General features: G+C 46.1%; 1 protein-coding gene across 2 annotated transcripts in view; it reads right to left on the reverse strand.

Annotated features, from left to right (window-relative positions):
• Positions 1–2336, reverse strand: part of TBPL1 (TATA-box binding protein like 1) — a 35662-nt gene extending 33326 nt beyond the window's left edge. The window contains exon 1 of one of the 2 annotated variants that reach the window (XM_017958319.2): positions 932–1192. The gene's annotated coding sequence lies outside the window, so the exon portion shown is untranslated. Of the gene's footprint in view, positions 1–931; positions 1193–1629 lie in introns of those variants that run through there. The other variant, XM_003898160.2, reaches the window with a different exon arrangement.
• Positions 2337–7320: the final 4984 nt, after the last annotated feature.

A 7320-nucleotide genomic window follows, 5' to 3' on the forward strand; every position in this document is an offset into this window, starting at 1 on the left:
CACATTGCTTACACACACACACACAAACCACCAAGCTTACTCCCTTTTCTTGAGTCACAGTTTTAAGGCACTGTTCTAAACCCTACATACAGAAGCTCATGCACTTACTGCCAGTGTCGCTTTGGAACTGCAGGTGACAGATGCAGTCAGAGAGCTCACAGATGTGGACTGACTGCAGTTTGTGTCTTATTGCAGTGAGCACATTGACAGAGCCTGCAGATGCACATCTCGGCAGGAGAGATTTTCTTTTTAAGCCCTCATGCCCTATTAGATTTACTTTTAGGGCTTTTATTGGCTATTTTTATCACTTATCCCGACTCTCATCCCTGCTTAGCCCTACCCACAATTCATCTTCTGTTCTTCAGTTCTAGATCCTTCTCCACCAATCCTAATTTTGGTCAAAAATAATAATAAAATAAAGCGGGGCTGCCGGCATTGCCAGAACCAGAAACCGACGAAGCCGCTTTTGGGGAACTACTAGAGAAGCCGCTGGAAGTTTTCTGAGAAGCAACGGACCCCTAGCATCTTTGCACGGTCCCTCTTCCCCTGGGTGATGGCTCCAGAGACAGATGAGGAATCTCCCTTCCCTGTCTTTCCCAGTGGTGGCTTAAACGAAAGATAACCCGTCTTTTTTTATCCTACACTAGGTTCGATAACGCTCCCAGGTACGGACGCCCCACCCCCAACCCGTTATCCCTAACAAGATCGCCAAATATCGCCCGGTCCTTTTCAGAACTGAGCCCTCCCTCGGCCACCGGACCGGTTTTCCCCACCTCAGCGGCTGCCCTCCAGTCGCCCGCCCCCAACACATCCCACCCCAAGTCTGGCCCGGGCTCCGCACATGCCCACCCCGCGCCAGACGCCCCGCACCCGGTGCTCAGGCCGCTCAGCCGCCCGCGCTCCCCGAGTCCAGGGTCGCCTAGGGGGTTACCGTGGGAAGAGGGAGCGGTGGCTGAGGACGCGGCGGCAGCGCTGCTGCCGGTTGCGTCGGATGCGAAGGAGAAGCTGGAGGACAAGGATGAGGATGAGACGGGCGCGCTCCCCAGTCTCCATGGAACTCCCGCCCCGGCCCGTTGCTAGGAGCCCCCGAGGCTCGGACTCCGTCTTCCTTGCTTTGTTGTTCCGGGTGCGAGGCGGCCGCCGCTTCCCCGCGACAATAAATAGACGAGACGCTGGGTAGCATAGAGACAGCGCGCGTGGGCTAGAGCGCCGCCGGACAGGGCGCTCCTTGGTGCCTCGCTAGCCATTCATTTCCGGCTCTCACTGCTCCCGTCACTTTCCCCGTCCCCCGCCCCCAACCTTCCTTCCTCCTTCCTGGTCCCCAAATCAGGCCGCTCCTGCCCACCCCGCTGGGCGCGGCGTAGGGTGAGAGGTGGGATGGGGGCGGTGCTAATGGGCATCGGACTAGACTTTTTTATTTAAGAACCGCTTGAAAGGGTTGTGAAAACACCATGAATCCCTTGTATATTTTTAGTTGATATCTAAACATGTGTAGTAATTTCTGGCATACAACCGAATATTTAGGTGGACTTTTTTGTCAAAACCGTAGAACTTTCTCATTAGCTCATTAAATTTATACAAAAGGTTCGCCCCACCCCCCATTATATAATTGGTAAAGCTAGTCCTTACCGACCAGACGAGACTTGTCTTCTGCCTGAAAAAACTCCTTCGCTTTTTCAGTCAAAATGAACCCGTTAATTTATGATGCTGCGATAAATTCCCCTAGTGAGATTCCTCACTAGGCGAACTGGAATCCTGGTCTTAGAGCGACAGGGTATGACAGATGACAGACAGAGGGAAGGAAACGGGGAGAGATGGAGGCACAAGGTGTGGCGAGACGGAGGGATAACGCAGGAGCGTATGCCACTTCTGTCGCCAGTTCCTTCCACATTCCTTACTCTACGTGGGTTTGCGGTCGGGACTGTCCCTCGGGAACCGAAAGGCGGCTCCAGGAAGGATGGGAGGTGGGAGAGGGCGGATGCTGGCGAGGACTCAGGCCGCCCGGGGTAGGAGGACGTCTAGGAATGGAGACCCTCCGCGGCTCTGCGCCCAGGTAGCGCTGCAGGGGCCGGCGGACCCCGGGGGCGCACAAGGGCCCGTTTGAACCGTCGCGCTGGGGCCCGAGTGCGTCCTCGGGGTCCTTCGGGGGTGGTCTGAGAGGCGCTGTCCGCGGGAGCGAAAATCGCGTAACGGCCCTGAGAGGGCCACGCCACGCCGCGCGGAAGCCCCTGGCTCCCAGCCCCACGCTTCCCACTCTCAGGCCGGCATCGGCCTCTCCACCAGAGCTCGGCTGCAGTCAGAAGCCTCTGGCGTTAGTTGAGGTCAATGGCAGCCCTGATTTAATTATTAAAAGACCACGCCAGCGGGGTTCATGGGTACCTGGCCTCTGATTGGTGGGAATCAGATGAAAAAATGAAAATGCCATTGCCTTTTTAAAAGAGAAGACGTGGGCTGAATTCTTGGGGTTTTGGCAGTAGGCAACCATTTGGGTATTTTGTTATTTACAAGATCTCCAAGGATGCCTCTTGATTTTTTGCTTTCCCCTCTGAGTGTTCAGAAACATATCTGAGCATTTGAAAGCTCTGTAGAATGATGGAGTTTGTTCTCATTTCTGTACTACTTTTTCAAGGTATAGTAATTATAGTTGGGTCAGGTTTAATGAAAAAAGTGAACAAGAGGCTGGGTTAGAAAGTAATGGCTGTGTGGTGGTGGGGAGAGGACTTTTAGGAGGTAACGTCTCAGCCAATTTCTAAAAGGGATGGGAGTGGGAAGGATGTATATAAAGTGTTCCAGGCAGAGGGAACAAGATATGCTGAGTACTTGCTGTGCTGGGGTATTAGTGTGGCTAGGGCATCAGGAAACAGAGCAACGGAAGAATGACAGCCATTGAAATTGGAGGGAAATCAAGGTCTTGAACTTTCAGTGCCTTGTAGACCGTGGAAGGAGTTTGGACTTTCTTCCAAGTGCTAGGGAAAGTGGGGTTTTAGGCTGGAAAGTAACATGATTTACCAAGGAAACGGCAGGGGAAACAGTGTATTCCAGCGGCTACTGCCACTGCTGAAAAGTCAACGTTACAGCAATGGCGACCAGTTCTAAGGTCGTTAGGAGGCATTCTCTTTCAAGGGGACCAGCCAAATACCTAGAAGCAGAAATGTCAATTACTTTAGACTCCCTTTTGTCATGGATCAGCCAATAGTTTGCTTCCCTACACTAGTTCCTCATTCCGGAATTGGGTTTGGTTTTGCTGCAAGCACTATTCCCTATTAATTATAGACCTATTATACTATTCGGGTGATGGTTAACACTAAAAGCCCAGATTTCAACCACTACACAATGTATCCATGCATCAAAACTGCACTTGTACTTCTAAATTTATACAAAATAATAATAATAGACCTATCACATTATCCCATACACCATTCTTCTAACCAAAGGCCATCAGCTTCACCACTCTTGTAATGTGACCCATTATTCCCATGCCAGCTAGGAGACAATGCATTGTAAAGTTAGAATATGTAGTATATGTTCTTATCCAAAACTATTGATCAGTACAGAAATTGATTACCTAGAAATAGGGAATTGTGATTGCTGACCCTTGTATTAAGGTTTTCTAGAGGGACAGAAGTTATAGGATTTATCTATCTATCCTATTAGGATAGATACATATAGGATATCCTAATAGGATAGATAGATATATCCTGTTATATATGTATATATCTACTACTTAATAATATATATATATGGGAGTTTATTAAGTAGTAGTTAACTCACATGATCACAAGGTCCCACAATAGGCTGTCTGCAAGCTGAGGAGCAAGGAAGCCAGTCTGAGTCCCAAAGCTGAAGAACCTGGAGTTCGATATTCAAGGAAGCATCCAGCATGGGAGAAAGATGTAGGCTGGGAGATGCAGTCTATAAGACAGTCTAGCCTTTTCAAGTTTTTCTGCCTGCTTTTTATATCCTGGCCATACTGGCAGCTGACTAGATGGTGCCCACTCAAAGGTGAGTCTACCTTTCCCATCCCACTGACTCAAATGTTAATCTCCTTTGGCAACACCCTCACAGACATACCCAGGATCAATACTTTGTATCCTTCAATCTAATCGAGTTGACACCCAGTATTAACCATCACAACCCTAAAATGTAAAATTGGCTTAGTAAAGGAGGTGGGGACAGTGAGGAGTCATCCATCCCAGGCTTGGAAAGTAGCAAGTTTTATTGGTTTTATCGGTGCTACTAAAAATGTGACGTACAGACCAAAGCCAGTCTGCAAGCTCTACTAGTCAACAATGAAATAGATATAGAAATTGAGAGGAGGATTTGGAAACTTTTAATAATTTGACATCACAGGGCTATCTAAGCATGCAGTTTTGTATTTATGAAAATATTTGTCTGCAATGGGTTGATAATTAAAAATCATCCAAAAATTGATTCTTCACCCTAGACACTTTGAAAGACACTGGTGGATTATTTGTTATGCCCAGTAAGGCTCTAACTTTAGGGAAATTGGCAAAAACAAAACAAAACAAACAAACAGGCTCTTGAAATATGTTGGCTACTTTTTGCTTCAGTGCCGTGAGATAAACTAACTCAGCATGGCCTTTCTGAAAGAAACCATCAATAGTGAGATGTAATTTACAAAGCATTGTTGAGGAGCTCTTTCGCTAGAGGTTTAATATCCACTCTGCCAAGTGAAATAACGAAATTTTCTGCTGTCCATAAGTTAATACACTAAGTAGGAATTAGCAATGGATTCATGGATGCTTCATTCCTCAGAATTCTTCCCAAATATCTTCTGCTATGCTTCCTTATCAATAGAAAAAGGTAATTCCTCCCATTATACCAGTTGAGTGGTATACAACTTAAGGGCTGGCATCCAATACGATAACCTAGCTTCATAATCCCAGCCTGTTCTCTTCCTCACCCTTGGAGAGCCTATGACAAAAGCCATTATCCAGGGAGATTTCATGGATCTGCCAGGCTAGTTTTCAAGAGATTAAAACAGGAAGGGCAGGGTCTATATTTGAACTTCAAGTCTTAGTGAGATTTCTGATAACAAGCTAATGGATTTCCCCAAATGGTACTGACTGGCAGCCAAGTGAAGTTCTAAGGTATTGCCAGAAATTCCTCCTCAGCCTGGCAAAACGTACCTACTGTTGTTTTGTCTTAAAGGCAACGTCCCAGTCTCCATTCCTTGTAGAAAGATGGCTACCTAATGGCCGCCAGGATTCCTTTCACTACACCTCTAAGGCAGGATCTTTGAGACAAGGAAAATCTTGACACTTTGCTTGGCTGACAGAGATCTTGATTCTTTGCTGTAGAAGTGAAGTCCTTCTTACTCTTCTTACTTTTGTCCAGCAGGATATGGTATATGCTCACAATCATTGTATGTTGCTTTTCCTATTTCTGTTTTCTCATTAGTTTTTGTTATCTAGTGCCCCCCACCCCCCACACCTTTAACATACATTTGTGCTCTGGGGAAAAATTCATTATTCGTTATTTAGCCACATCTGGACCTCATCAAGATTGACAGTACTTAAAGATCCTGAATTTGAGGCTGGATTCAATATTGGGATGTGACTGAGTTTTCTCCTCTCACTAGGGAGGGACTGGATATGGAGAAACCAGGGGGTGTGTGTGTGTGTGTGTGCGTGTGTTCATGCATGCACTGAGCAGTCAAAGGGTGAAGTGTAGGGAACATTTTTGTTTTGTTAGCCCAGAACTCCTCTCTTCTTTTGGGGAAAGTGCTTCTCCCTCTTATTTTGGGAGAACTACTTTTCTTCTCTGCCTATCCCCAGTCTAATGAGAGACACAATGGGAGCTGCAGTAGCCACGGTGATTGACAGAGTAGTTTTTTGACCTAAGCTAGCCAGCTCTATAGTACCTGTGCTGTAATTTATTAATCGCCTCTCAGTTCCAAATTCACTTTTCATCCTTGTTCTGTATAGATGGATCTGACCCCTTAAAATAGTCTTCTACTACTTCTCTCAGCATTCTCTATGTGGTAGGTAGGTGTACCTACCACAATGGTAAGTTCTGTCCACAGAGAATGCTAGAGAGGCATTGAAATAGGAAAGGGTTTACTTTCTGGTTCCAGCATGCTTCCCTGACAGGCTCCTGCAGCGTGGAAGGCCTCTCTAGAATCCATCTTCTGCAGCACAGGTTGCTATCCCAGCCCTACTTAGGCACCCGGAAAGGCAGTGGTGAAGGAAACTCCTCCAGGTGGACATAATTCAAACAATACATTTGTTACCCAGCATGTCTGGAGCAAGAGATGACCAGAATGGGCCTGGCTAATGATTTGTATAGATAGTCTGTGACTTGGAAAGAATGACATTGAAAAATAGGCAACAAGGAAGTGTGGGAAACAGATATCTGCAAGGACTTAACTGAATGTATACAAACTATGAAGTGTATCTGCTACATTAAATGTATCCGTTGCTGAGAAGACTCCTAATAATCAGGTGGACAAAATGGCACACTCTGTGGATATCAGTTAGCATCTATTTGCCCAGCCAGCAGGTGCTTGTTCAGTGGGCTTATGCACAAAGTGGCCATAGTGGTAGGGATGGAGACTATGCATGTGCTCAACAACTTGGAATTCCCCTATCCAAAGTTTACCTTGCCAGCACCACTGCCAACTGGTTAATCTTTCAAGAGCAGAGAACAACACTGAGTACCTGATATGGCACCCTTCCCAGGGGTAATGAATCAGCCATCTGGTGGCAGGTTGATTACATTGGACTTCTTCCATCGTAGAGGGAGCAAAGATTCATCTTAATTGGAATAATCACATATTTTGGAAATGAATTTGCCTTTACTGCTTATAATGCTTCTGCCAAAACTACTATCTGTGAACTCACAAAATGCCCTATCTCCCATCAGTGCATTCTACTCAGCATTGTGTTTGATTAGGGAACTCATTTCACAGCAAAGGAAGTGCAGCAATGGACCATGCCAATAGAATTAACGAGGCTTACCACATATACCATCACCTGGAAGCAGCTGGCATAACTGAATGGTGAAATGGCTTACTGAAGACTCAATTATAATCTTAGCTGGAAGACAATACCCTGGAAAATGAGATTCTGTCTTAAATGATATGTTTTGAGTCAGAGACCATTATATGTTGCTGTCTTTCTCATAGCCGAGATAATTTGAATCTAGTTATGGCAATAAGAGTAGCTCTTTTTATATTACCACCTACTCTCAGAATTTTTCCTTACTTACCTGGAAACTCTGTCTTCTGCTGGTTTAGTGACCTCAGCTTCCAAGAGGAGAGTGCTTCCATCAGGAGATGCAACAATGGTTTTGCCATGA

The sequence above is a fragment of the Papio anubis genome, chromosome 6 (genome assembly GCF_008728515.1).
Source record: "Papio anubis isolate 15944 chromosome 6, Panubis1.0, whole genome shotgun sequence".
NCBI classification, from domain to species: Eukaryota; Metazoa; Chordata; class Mammalia; order Primates; family Cercopithecidae; genus Papio; species Papio anubis.